The following is a 14,152-nucleotide window of genomic DNA, read 5'->3' as shown; positions in this document are numbered from 1 at the left end:
ATAATTGCCTCAGAAAAAGGTAGTGTGCTAGGGAGATACAGTATGTTAGCTTTTATACAAACAGTCCTCAAATATCAGCGACTTACCACAGTGAAATTTCATTACTTCATCTTATCAGTCAATATCATAGTCAGATGTGGGTTAGAAGGCTCCCATAGGTAGCTCCTTTTCAAGTAGGGGTGTAGAATTCCATGTGTTCAGCTCAGCTGTATTGGATATATTTGCTTCTAGTTGGAGAGAGAGAGAGAGAGAGAGAGAGAGAGAGAGAGAGAGAGAGACAGACAGACAGACAGAGACAGAGAACTCATGTGGGACATTTTAGTGGCCAGACGCGGTATTGACAGATGTTTCAGAGTCTAAGTAGCAATATCTTTAAGAGTTCTATTGCCAGGAAAGGAATACATTACTCAAATGTTATTTTCTGTTTTTGCATTTTCTTACTAAAGAGTCGGTCTCAAGTTAGCCCAACTGGTTCAGTTTAGTTAGATGTCTGCTTAGCCTTGGGAAAGGAAGGGTTCCTGGTGAATAGTCAGTCCATCAAGAAGCAGAGAAGAATGAACCCTCCCCAAAGTAAATTAGAACACTGTTACAGAAAAAGAAAAAAGAAACATAGGACACCAAAAAGCAGCAGATGTTCACCGAAGTTTTGCCATTACTACAGCCACTAAGTTGTGTTAATATAAATAGATAATAAATCATAGTTCACAAAATGTGTCTGTAATAGACTTGTAAGGTAGGAAGAGGGCAGGCATTATTTCTCTCATTTTCCAAACAAAGAATTAATGCCCCATTTTTATGACTAGTGCATCTGTTTTGTTTGTTTTTTGGTTCCGAGGATCCAACTCACAACCTTATGCTTGCCATGTAGGTGCTTATGCCACTGAGCTAAACCCCCAGCCAGCACATCGATGTTTAAAAAAGATGGTGTTGATACTCAAACTCAAGTGGTTTGGTTCTTAGCCTCATCTCCTTCCACAGTATCATGCAACCTGTGCTATAATAAACTTTTAAAATGTGGCTGTTGCTTGAGGCATTGGTCATAATTTCTATTTGCTTCAATATTTCCTTTTATTTCTTAGTGAAAGGGGCTAAAACCATTGACCTAGACCCTCACTTCAAAAGCATAGCTGTTCTGGTGGGATTGAATACCACCCCACCAAGCATGACTCAGCCCTTCTTCAACCCCACACTTCTGAACCATCCACAAATGCTATGGATGCTTCTTTCAGAGGTTTCAGAAATGTCCAAAGACATGTGATTCAGAGAAATGGGAAGACAACCACTGATTCAACATTAAACATGAAAACTCTACTAAACACCCTTTAATGACTTTTTGATGATTCAGAAGATAAAGTCATTCTGAAGTTGTAAACCCACACATTGTTTGGGGTGCTTTGAGATGACAGTGCCAGGTCATCATTGAAATATTTAGACAGATGTTTGAGGGGGGGGCTGTACCAGCAGACAGTCACAGAAGGTGGGAATGTCCAGAAATCTGCCACCCTGAGACTAGACAATGGTCTAACAGTGGCAAGGACAGACTGTTTATAACCTGGAACCATGCCACTGTTTAGATAGGAATAAAGTTCCCTGGGGCAGTTCCAGTTGGCAGGAAGGAGACTTCACCATTTCAGGAAGGCTCACGCAGGGAAGTTATTATTTTAAAATCCAAAAGCAGTTCACCTTGTTCTTGCTTCTTTCTGTGTGGACTATGAGGGCTTGACCCTTGGCGTCTGATGTCCCTCGTGGAAGCTTGTTGTTTAAGAGCTTTTAATTAGAAAAAGAGGAAAAGGATCCCCATGAAAATGTGGCTGGATGAATGTTTCTGTCTCTGACCTGAGAACAGAACAACAGGAAATAACTAAGAGAGATTTAGATTTAGACTAATGAACACAGTCCCAATGGTAAATATCAGTTTTTGGAAATTATGGGTAGTTGAGATAAATTATAGAAATTCTTTCTCTGATGAGGTTTACCATGACATGAGTTCTCTTGTCTGAGATATGGGGATAAATAAGATGGTTTTTCAGAGTCCTCTCAAAGTCTTTGACTGTGTCAAAGACCCATTGATTATAGTTAATTCTCTCTAGAGGATGATGCCTTGTATAAGGTTGCTTTGTTTGTTTGTCTCAGGAAAAAAAGATATAAGCTGTCAACATTTCAAGCAAAACAAAAAGTACAAAATCAGAAAATGTCTCCGAGAATCTCACTATCTAGATCTAACTGTTGTGTTTTCTAGAACTCTTTGGATAGCAAGGGACAAAAGTTCCAACTAGCTTAGGAGAACTTTTTGGTGTAGGGATGGATAGGCCCAGGGGTATTCCTAGCTTCAAGCCTGGCTAAGTCCTGGTGCCCAGACTGTGTCAAGGAATCTCTCTTTTGATCTCAGCTGCTCCACTTCCCTGTGTTAGCTTCATTTTCAGGCAAGCTCTTTCCACGAGGGGCAAAGACAGTGGCCCCAGCTCTGTGGTCTCTCACACCTTCCATCTCAAGGGGGTAAAGGTCCTCTTACCCCATAGTTTTTGTCAAAGTCCTGTTGCTGGGAAGAACTGTGTGCTGAGAGAGGAATGTAGCACACTATCAACCCCGACTGACCCGCATGAGATGAATTGGTGAAGGGAAGAGAAGCAGCTCACTAAAGGAGAAAAGACTGCCAGGCAGGCAAAAACACATACTGCTAACATTTTGTGGAATTCATCATCAGTTTCTGCTTCTTTATGGGCCAAATACAGTGCTAAATCAGGAGGCTTGAAATAGGTATGCTCTCAGCAGGCCCTTTTGAGGAGGCACTAATGTAAGACTGATTTTTCTCCACAAAGGTAATGCCTCAGAATTACCTTTGTTTCCCTGTCATGCACCTGTTTTTTTCTTCCATCTCCTCCTGTGACTTACCCAGAAGTACAGTGGTGAAGAAATGGGTGGGCATGGTTTTCTACTTTTTCTAAAAAGCCCAAAGTGATTCATAATACTGTGTCTAAAATTGTAATGCCAGAGTAAATGACCTTTTCTGCCAATTAGTGTAAAAAGCTATTACGCACCTAATAGAAACATCAGTGAATTCCCGGGACAGGACAACTCCCTTGAGGTAATTTTAGCATATTTGGTGGGAGTATGTTTCCTAAGGCTGTGCAGAAATGCCAAGCTCTCGCTGCTACTTTACTGCTGCCTCAGTTTGCATGCTGTCCATTCCTCACCCAGGTGACTTGAGTTCCCGGCTGTTTAGAAGGGCTACTTGTTGCATAGGCTACCCCTCCCCTGCCCCTCCCTCTTTGCCAGCTCCAGCCCAGTTCTGCTAACCAAGGAGATTTGCCGATTAGAAGGGCCTCAGCTCCCAGGGTTCCCATGGCAACAGCCTCCTTGGAGGTCTTTGTTGCCTGCTAAAACTTTGATCTCTGAGAGAGGCTGCTGCTGTTTCTTGAGAAGATTTACAAACAGAGGAAGGAACAGAAGAAGGAGAATGAATTGGGGGAGAAGAAAGAAAAAGTTTACTCCTGGCAAAAGGGAGAGAAAAAAGTAATTACAGAGCCACACTCTAGCTGTAAATCTGTGATTACTCCTTTGGAACATCTTGTGATTTGGGCTGTGCCCACATTGCCATTTGTAGACTTGATTATGCTTTGGGTGTCTTGGCCCTACATGAAAGGTCTAAAGTAAAGCTGATCCTCCCAGGATGGTGTAGTTCTCCTGCACACACACATGTGCTGCAGGATTCCAGGGGAGCTGAGATGACCCCGAAGGCTCCCATTGAAGGAAAGAGAAAAATCAAACGTAGACTGGGCTTCTTAGGGCCTTTAACTCTTCTCTTTCCTGGCCTTGGCCTGCTCAAAAGCCACTGTTGCTCTTATTTCTGGAAAGAACCAGAAAAATGGATTGAAAGGATAGAGAAGAAGGAAAAGCCAGAAGAGTTAGCCAGGTATCAACTTGAGTCTAATTCTGTTAATAATGGCATGAGAAGTGTTCTGCCTAGTAGAGGAGAGGTCATGGCACCTCTGAAGACCTAAGACCATGCTTTGTACTTGGCAAGAACCCTCCTTTACCCTTCAGACCTCTCCACTTGAATAGGCTCAGTCTTTTTTTAATTTCCCTTTCAATTATGGTTGAAATTTAACAAATATCTTTGTCATGCTATGTCCCCCGCATGGTGAGGATACAAAATAAATGACATATCTTGTCCTTATAAAAATGACTTGTCCTTTGGTGAAGATAAAAGTTACAGTTTTGAAGCAAGTAGAGGACAAGATTAAAACTGAGTTTGGATATTAAATATCTCCAAGGCCATTGATTGATTCTCAAGAGAAGAGACATTTGGCAGTGCCATAGACATTTTTTGATCGTGGCAGCCCTTGGAGAGCATGATGTATGGTGGGTAGAGCCCAGGGAGGTTGTCAGACCTCCTATAGGATGGCCCTCTCACATTCAGCAAAGGAATAACTGTGCTCCAGATACCAACAGTGCTAGGTCATGAACAGCAAAGTTTTGGGATCTCCATGAAAGCAGAGCTTTTGAGGTCAGACAACCCTTGACTCTGTGATAATGTGGCCAATATCCACGAACCAATTTTTCTTATCTTTAAAAATAGGAAGAGAGGTCATAACAGTTACATGGAAGACCTTCTATGAGATTAAATGATGTATAATAAGAACTCTGTAAATGTTAATTCTCTCTTCCACTCCTTCCCATCTCCCCATCTCATCACCAGTATGTTGACCCTAATTGGAGGGAACCCTGTTTAGGGAAATCTGCATTGAGGGCCTCCTGTTCTACATTTTCCTTCAGCAAGTTCCACGGGCAGAGGCTTTAATGGGCCATCTGTGAATCAGCAATCCTATTACTAATAGATCACATTTTCTCAACGACATCTTTGCTAGTGGTGACCCTAATCAGCCCATGGAAATCTTGCCAGTGGATTTGAGAGTATTCTGTCCTCGCATGCTGTTTTTTGGCTGATGTCCCCATTCTCTCACTGGATGGTCCTTCATTGTTAATTGCCAGGTGTTTACTGCCTAACCTAAAGGCAAGGATTAGGTTATATAGGTCTTTCCATCAAGTCTGGAGGAGTTAGGAGAAGACCTAAAGTTTGGATTAGGATCTGCATGGACTTAACAAGGCTTCAGATAGGGTGATTTGATAATTTATGATTACTTAAGAGTAAAAAGGGAGGGAGATTTTAAAATAATTTATGACAAATCCACAGGAATAAGCTGGCACCATCCAGGCAAGGTGGTCTGATGATCACCCATCTTTAGACGTAGACCACTTTGAAGAGTCTCTTGTTGATCCAAGAGAACAGAAGACCCAGAGAAGACTTGAGATCAGATTCGCGTCAGCAGCCTTTCAATCTCGGTCCGGGGACATGGCATTCACGAAGACCCAAGGGTGCGTCCGTAGTCTCCATTCATTTACTTGAACCAACAGTGGACCCAGCAAGCTGATAGTTTGGCGGAATGGAAGTTCTGAGAGTGACTGTGGCCTTAAGATTTCTGAACAAATGAGGTTTCCCTGCGCGGGTCCCCTGTCCCTCGCGGTTCCCTATTTTTTGCTCCACTTGTTGCGCATTCCGGGGGAGGAGCTGAACCTTCAATGAAGTGCATTCCTGCTGCGTTGCCGTGGTTACCCGGGAGGGCCGAGCAGCTGGGTCAGCAGAGCATTGTAGTCTGCAGCGCCGGTGCTGGGGAACGCTGGGGAGGAGGCTGCGGGGCAAGCGCTGCAGTGGGCGGCACCGGGAAATCGGCTCAGCCAGGGGGAGAAAGAAAGGCAGTCCTGGAAAGCCGGGCAGGAGACAGTAGTCCCATTTTCCCCTGGTCCAGCTGCCGCTATTCAAGCGTGCAGATTTGCGTTCACACGGACTGCCCCTCTGACTTTGCTGAAGTGGCTACTAGGAGGGATATGGAAAGGGCTCCCGGTCCAGGCCCTAAACATTAAGATGGGGCTGGCCACCGAGCAAAAGGCATGGAGCTCTGCCCAACCTGCTGAGCTGACGCCCCATGCTTAGGGAAAGTAGCCTGTTCTTGGTGTCTTTGTGTGTAGTCTGATGCCCATCTTTTTGAGGCCAACTAAGCAGAGTAAGTGCAAGAATCACACTGCGGCCTGAGAAACTCAATTTCCTACTCCCATTGAATCCCTCTCTTCTCCATTTCACTTTTGAATCAAATCTAGCTGTCTTCTGCATTTCGTCTCGGGCCAAGTCAAGCTCGTTGCTTTTACTGTTTTGTATCTATTCACTCTGAGGATGAGGGGTTGGATCGCTATAGCACTCTACAAAGGAAGAGTACTTTGCAGTCATCTTTATTATTAGTTAGTCGCAGTGTGGTGAATGCCTTTTAATTGGATCATACTGTGTTTTGATGTATTCAGTAATCGTTTCCCAGCCACAGCTTTTAAGAGGTGCTGAGAATTTCAATGATCTCCAACGTTTTCTGCATCCAAACATTATACTTTAATTATATAAGTGGAGCAGTCATGCTACACACAAATAAATTTTCACAATCACTCACTGCAAATACCAAGAGACTAGAAAGAAGTTGCTGCAGGTTTCTAAATTAAGAATAAGCAAGTGCTGATGGAGCATGAGATATTGGGGGTAGGGGCTTCTGTGATGGAAGTAAGTAGGCCTAGGGTCTATATGTTAAATTGATTGGCTTGTTAGTCAGCTTTGTGCCCTTGGGTGAGCGCTTAACCTCTCTGAGCTGAAAACATAGGACTTTAGTCCACACGGTGCACACACCGTGTATAGACTAGACCTCTGTGATCCTTTTGTAGTTCTAAAATTTGACTCTGGGAATTCTAGAAGAAGTCACTGCCTGGGGCTAAGCTTGTAATCACTGCCAAAAATAAAGCCGGAAGCATTTATTAACAGCTAATTGCAGATGGTCCAATACTAGTCATTTTATGGAGAAATTCATTGTCAGAATTATTCTCCTCTAAGACTATAATTTAAAGTGAACTAAAATACAAAAGACACAAAAAGAAAAAGTAAACACATGAAGTGCATAAATACATACTTTATAAATCTATATAAAAGGAGTCTACATCCTCATTTGTGATGGATAGTCATAAACTATATTTTTTGAATGCATGGTTGCCATGGGAATATAGAATAAAATTGAGGATGTGTGTGCCCTTGAGAAATTTCCAATCTATTTGGGATTTTAAATAGCCATAGAAACGACACTTAAAGCATAGCCATAGAAACATCTTTGCACTTAAAAGGGCTGGAGGAAGGCATCTGCTTTCCTCAAAGACATAGGAGAGAAACATTTTGGAGGATTAGGAGCTGAGAGAGCAGGAGCTTGGAAGTAAATGAAGCTGAGATGTGTGTCAAGCAGAAAGGAGAAGAAGGAAACTCAAAGAATCAGGGAAGAATGGCATCACCTCATTTTAAACCGAGGGTTTCCTTCTGTAGTTTATTGGAAAACCCCAGGAAAACCTCTAGTTAATGCGTTCAGAGAAACGTCCAAGGCATTAACAACCTGTCTGTTGAGTGACTGAGTACCAGATCTAAGATCAAAAAACAAGTTTGTCCAAAATCTAGAACTTCTGCACCTTTGATTGCATTTTGGAGGCTTAGACTTATCATCAAAACTTGGATAAGTATTAAGAGAGAAGAGCAGTCTCTTTAGTGGAAATCTGCATGCATAGGAGGTCTCTGTAATGACTTCCTTAAAAGTACCTAGCCTAGTGATTCTCAGTCAAGGGATGAGAAGTGAAGTGGTGCTTTCATCATCTAAGGTGATACCTTAGGACAGTCTGGTGTCTAGATGGTATTCCCGGCATTGAACCTTAACCAGTAGTATGTTAAATGTTCTACAATACATAGACTAGTACTGAATGAATGAATTAGTGGATGAATGTTTCTTTTATATTTTTTATTGAGATCCTACTTCCATTTGGAGAGTAGAAAGGAATATAATGAGCAGAAAATCAGAAATCTAGCCAGAAGCCCAGTCTACCAAGCAATAGCAATCTGCTGGGCTGCTGGGCTGCTGAGATTAGAGCCCTGTCCCTGCTCTGAGGGGTCTGCAGCCTGCTAGTAGACGCTTCCATGAGGGAATCCTTGTCCCTGTGAGGGGAGTGCCCTCATGAAAACATATACGGTGCCTCCAGGGAACTCAGAGGGAGAAATCTAATTGAGGCATGCTTACAAGGCTCTGTCAGAACTTATTTCTATCTTGTAGACTGTGTGTGGTAAGGACTTGAACAGAGCAGTTAAAATGAGCATCTCAATAATGAAAGTCAGTTAATTTTGTCACCCATCAAGAAAAGAGTATTAGAACTGTGGGCAATATCACTAGGACATGGTTGTTATGAAAATGTGTAAAGATAGTTCTTTGAAATAAGGGAAAGACTCTGTCTTGAAGGGGAAGATCCACATAACCTGCTACAATCAAATGTCAGAAATACAGAGAAAAAGCCAGGGGGAGCTAAGTTGGAACTTAGTCTGGGCAATATAATGCCTAAGCAAGACCCTGTCTCAAAATAAAAAATTAAAAGAGGGGCCAGGGATTTAGCTTAGTGATGTAAGTGCTTGCCTCGTGAGCACGAGGTCGTGAGTTTGATCCCTGCCATACACACACACACAAAAAAAAAAAAAAATTAAAAGAGTCTAGACATGTAGCTTAGTGCAAAAGCCCTAAAGAAAAAGGAAGGAAGGAAGGAAGGAAGGAAGGAAGGAAGGAAGGAAGGAAGAGGGAGCGAAAGAGAGAAAAGACAGAAGAGGGAAGATCCAGGTGATACCTGTGAGATTGGCTACTCAGGATGCTGAGGCAGAAGAAATACAAGTTTGAGTCCAGCCTTAGCAACTTAGTGTGATGCTGTCTCAAAATAAAATTTAGAAGGGGGGCAGTGATATAGCTCAGTATTCCCTGTTTAATCTCCAATGACAGACACAGGAGAGAGATAGTAAGTCAGGGGACAGAGACAGAGACAACAACAGAGAGAGGATGATGCAAACAGACTTGGCAGGAAGAAAGTCCTTTGACTTCAGTAACTTTTTAAAGTCAGAAGCAGTTAACTGCCAGGCATAGCCGTGTATCACTGTAATCTCGTCCCTCTGGGAGGCTGAGGCAGGAGAAGTACACATTCAAGATTATACAATTTAGATCTTGTCTCAAAAAACAAACAAAAAATTTGGGGATGTAGCTCACTGCGAAGGCCTTGGGTTTAATTTAGAGTGCTGGAAAGAAAGGGTGGGTGGAGAGAAAGGAAAGGAAAAGAAAAGAAAAGAGAAGATAAGAAGAGTCCTGAGTTCTGCTTATGTGACTGGACAGGTTGATGGGTGTTGGCCAGACAGAATATCTTGAGCATTTCAAGGAGCCAAGCTTATTCCTGTTTCTGTCTACGCTAGGTGCAGTACGCAATTCTTTATTGAATGAATGAACTGGAGACATTCTGGAAGGGAGCTAGTTCCCAGGAATATGGATAAACAGTTCAGCTGAGGATAACTTTAAGGTGCTGGTGGCAGAAAACAGCTGGAATAGTGATGTAGGTTAGAGACCTCAGTTGTTTTATTAATAATGCCAGTTTCTATCCTGAACATTCAGCCCAAAGGATCCAAACATGTGTGCTCCAGAGCCTGTGCTGTCTGGTGTGACACTGGCACTATGTTTGTGCATGCACAATCTATGGGTGTGCCTGATTCATTTGGTTTATTCATGTGGAAATTTCTGAAAAGTAATAGATTTTGCAAGGCTTGGAAAAAACTGAGTGGTTACATGAAAACTGTTTTCTTTGAATTTGGGCTTTGGTTTGAAAAGAATAAATGTAGCTGTCTATTACAGGGTCTGCTTTCCATCCTTTTTCTCAGATGTTAAAGTGACTTGTAAATTTCCAGTCTTAAACTAAATCCTGGAAGAATAACAGTGATTCATAAGTGTTGGTAAAGCACTGCTGAAATCTGGGATGTATTTACTACCATTGTTTAGACATCCTAAAATGAGACTTTCAATTGGTTGTGATAGAATGTATGAAAAGATAGCACATTTCTTACTGGCAATAGCATTTCTTTGGAATTGTTAGGGAGGAAGCTGGAAGCAAAACAATTTTCAGAAATATAGGATTCCAGCACAAATCCAATTTTTAAAGTGTCTTTAGCACCATAGAATATAAGTCACAGAGTAAAAGTCGGAGAACCTTGTATTCTCTGCTGTTGATATAATGGTGTTGTCTGCAATACCAAAACTCCTACTATGTTCTGAATTCAGAAGTCACTTAATTTCACCCACTTTACTGCGAGAACCTGTCATTCTTACTACCCTAAGGCTAACATAATGTTTCAGAGATGCATTATGGGAACTCTTCACTCTCTGAAGCCCCAGTTATGGACTGTTGCTTCAGGGAAATGAAGAGCTTGGTGTAGGTGTTCCTGCTAGACTGAAAAACTTTGTGAATTTCCTATCCATATGTAGTATGCACTCCCCCGAGTGCCAGTTTTGTACTAATCTCATTAATTTTTTTGCAGTTATAAAAGTAAGAAAGTCTAGAGTAAAATACGAAAGGCCATTCATTGTTTTTCCATGATGACCATTTCAGACCATTAGAAATATGAAAGGCTAACAACCTGATGTGTAATAGTATTGCACGGAAGCTCCAATTTGAACATATGTGCCTATGAGAGTTTATATTTACCATTATTCTGTGTGAGGCAGAATTAGAACATCATTGAGGTAACCTACACAACCTATGGAGGAAAATCAGCATTTGTGTTTTATCTCTGTGTATAGACCCATCAGAGGTTGAAAACTCATAACCCATAGACATATTTTGTTTGCCTTATCCACTGTTTTAAGTATATATGAATTGGCTGTCACAGAGTATTTCACATAAAATATGAGCTCTGATGAATCTTGAATAATAGGGTAACAGGGGACCCTGAAGACAATTCCCACTAGGCAGGAGTTGGTTGGAGGTGAGTAGTAGCAGCACTATAATGACACCCCCATTTTCCACACCCTAGCTGTTCCCTCTTGGTTTAATCCTGGCCAGCTATCCTTATTTGTATTACCTGCTTGTCCCTGTAGAGATTTGCAATGCCAATCACTGGGTATCAGATTTGATAACTAAAAATTATCAAATAAATTTTAGATAATAAATTGTCTAAACCAGGATACTTTGAAAGTAAAAAAAGGATACTATTAATAATTACATCATGACCATAGGCATAAACTAGGACCATCCCAGGCAACCTCTTCTTTCTTCTTCTTTTTTATTTTAATGAAAAAGAAATAAAAACAATGGTATGGAATTTGAAAATAAGATTGTAGGAGAGTAATGATGGTTAGTACATTGCATATTATTATTTTCAAAGTAGTTGCACCTATTATAAGCTATAGGCATGAAAACTTGATAAAACATAGGCACACACTTTTCTTTCAATGAACTAATATCAATTAGTAGTATAACTATCCTACTGTTTGTTTTGTATATATGTATATATATACATACATATATTTTCTCCTTTCCCCCATCCCAGTTTCTCTTTCCTTTGAACAGCTTCTTTTCACTTCATGTTATCTATTGTACGTTCTGAATCTGTTTATTTTTCTAACTTACACTGAGATAATATGATGTTTATACATGTGAGTCTGATTTATTTCACTTAGGAATATGGTCTCATGTTGCATCCATTTACCTATAAATATCTCAAGTTTATCCTTCATTATAGCTGAGTAGTACTCCACTGTATTAAAATATCAACTTTTTATCCATTCCTTGGTTAATGGACATTTGGGTTGTTTCCAAGATTTAGCTATTACAAATTATGCTGCTATAAACATGGGTGCAAATGTATCATTGTGGTATGATGTTTTTAGTTCTTCTGGGAAAATACCCAGAAGTGGAACAGATGGCACAAATGAGACCTCTAATCCTAGTTTTTTGAGGAATCCCACCCTGGTTTCCATGGTGTTTGTACCAGTCTGCATTCCCACCAACAGTGCAGAAAGGTTCTTTTTTCCCGTTGCCCCTCCAATTTTTTATTGGTTGATTTCTGGGTGAGAGCCATTCTTATGGGGGTGAGATGGAATCTTAGTGCTTTCTTTTTTTGGTACCAGGAATCAAAATCACAACCTTTCTCTTGCCAAGCAGATGCTATGCTACTGAGCTATATCCCCGACCTTCTTCTTTCTTCTAATGAGAAAATTGAGACTTACAAAGAGGAAGTAACTTGTCTGTGCCAATCAATAAGTAAATTAATGAAAAAACCTTCCCTAAGCTACCTTGATTCCCAGTCTATTACTTTTTCCAGCATAATGTGATGTATATAATATGTGCAAATGATTCTCCTATTTGAATTTATGGATTTTTATAGTTAATAATTACTATATAATTGATATCCTGTGTATCTTATATCAATGGCATTTTATTAGTGATCTAAAAAATGATCTAGAGATGTTTAAAATATTGGTAAACCTGAAAACTAGAGTAAACACAAAGCTTCTCATTTAACTAGATACGAGACATTTAGAAGTTCTAGAGATAGAAAAACAGTTTATAACAAAAATCTCCCATCAAGCTGGGCATGGTGGCACACACCTATAATCCCAGCATTAGGGAGGTTGAGGCAGGAGGATCATTGGGAGTTCGTGACCAACTTGAGCTACAAAGTGAGCTCAAGGCCAGCCTGAACTGCATAGAGAGACCCTGTCTCAAAAAAGAAAATCTCCCATCAAGTGAGTATATGATACCTGGTTTGCCCACAGCATACACTGACTTCTTGGGCACTGGCACTTGTGAAGTAATGAATACTAATTATGTCTTCAAGAGATCTCCAAGATCCCACATTCCAAAATCTTTGACCAGCTATGTATTGCCTTGTTGAATTTCCAAGAGATATTTCTACAGAGCGTACTCTGGATGAAACCAACGCATTATTCTTGATCATTTGCTCAGATGTGATCCCAAACCCTCATCTAGCTTTCTACTCTAGGGGACTTTGTGAGCCTTGAGGGCACCTCTTAGCTTCTTGTGAAGGCTCAGACCAAAAGCCAGCCCAAGCAGTCTCCCTGTCTTCAGGGTGTCTTTCTCCAATACCTCTCGTGGCTCTCACTTGTCCTCCTACGGGACCTTATAAGAAGCAGAGTTGGCCTGAGTCACCAACTGTTTCTCTGGGAATATACTCTTAGCTTTCCAGGTGTGGTACCGTCACCCATGAAGGTGACATGGCTGGGACTCGTGTCACCATTTAGCCTCCTATAGATGAGGAGGGTCAGGGAAAGGTAAAGTGACCAATGATCTCCTTTACCCCACACTAACTTCTTACCCCAACTGCAGCATCTTCCCTAGTATCCTGGAGGCGTCCTTGTCCTTTGACCTTTGTCAGAGCCTCTGTTCTGTGGGATGCCTTAAGAGAAGGGACCAGTGACCACATCTGATCCTTATAAGTCTTACATAGGTGACATTTTCTCCACTGTACCTCAGCAAACTTTAACAGAAAATAATGGATTCTAAATAAGTCAAATCTGTGAATGTATATATTTTGTTTTTATATGGAAATAAGGCTATGAATGACTGTTTGAAAATGTAGATGGTGGATTCTTGTTGTATTTTCCCCAATCTGGACAATTAGCACTTCTAAATATATCTCTTGTTGTATCTGGTTAAATGAGAAGCGTTGCTTTTGTTTACTCTCTATTACTTTCAAAGCTACCGATGCTTTAAACCTCTCTTAGTGTTCTGTGCTCCAAATAATTAATTAGACTCCTGTCACTGATGATATAAGCAACCAGTTTATAGGCCTAGAGCAGTGCTGTCCAAAAGCTATGTGTGCCCACTGAGCCCTTGAAATGATACTGTGTGATATTGATAATGATAATATTGATACAATATAAGTAAATAGTACTAAATTAATTTTATGTTTTCTTTGGCTTTCTTAATGTAATTACTAGCTAAAATTACCCATGTTGCTGGCTCTGTACTTCCACTGAAAGGAGAGAAGTTTGGCAGTAGTTTCCCTGGAACTTACTAGTTTATTAGTGAGGCTTCAATGTGGTAGACATAGCATAACAGGCCTTGATATTTACCTTGACAGAAGAATGTGGTGAAAGAATCAGAATGTTTTTCTATAAGTTAGGCCAGTTTCTAAAAAGACTCCTCTCCTCTCCCTCACCTCCCCCAGTGCTTTATTTCCTGCATAGCTCTTTGCCTCCCAGAACCTCTG

At 40.9% G+C, this 14,152-nt stretch overlaps 1 protein-coding gene across 4 annotated transcripts in view; it reads left to right on the top strand.

Annotated features, from left to right (window-relative positions):
- The window catches only part of Ildr2 (immunoglobulin like domain containing receptor 2), a 72,391-nt gene that overhangs the window by 21,939 nt on the left and 36,300 nt on the right, over positions 1–14,152 (top strand). The window lies entirely within an intron of this gene.

This window comes from Cavia porcellus, unplaced genomic scaffold (assembly GCF_034190915.1).
Source record: "Cavia porcellus strain 051 isolate PalLab524CR breed Dunkin Hartley unplaced genomic scaffold, mCavPor4.1 scaffold_7, whole genome shotgun sequence".
NCBI lineage: Eukaryota > Metazoa > Chordata > Mammalia > Rodentia > Caviidae > Cavia > Cavia porcellus.
The sequence above is the reverse complement of the archived record's forward strand: the minus strand, read 5'-3'. Positions and strand labels throughout refer to the sequence as shown.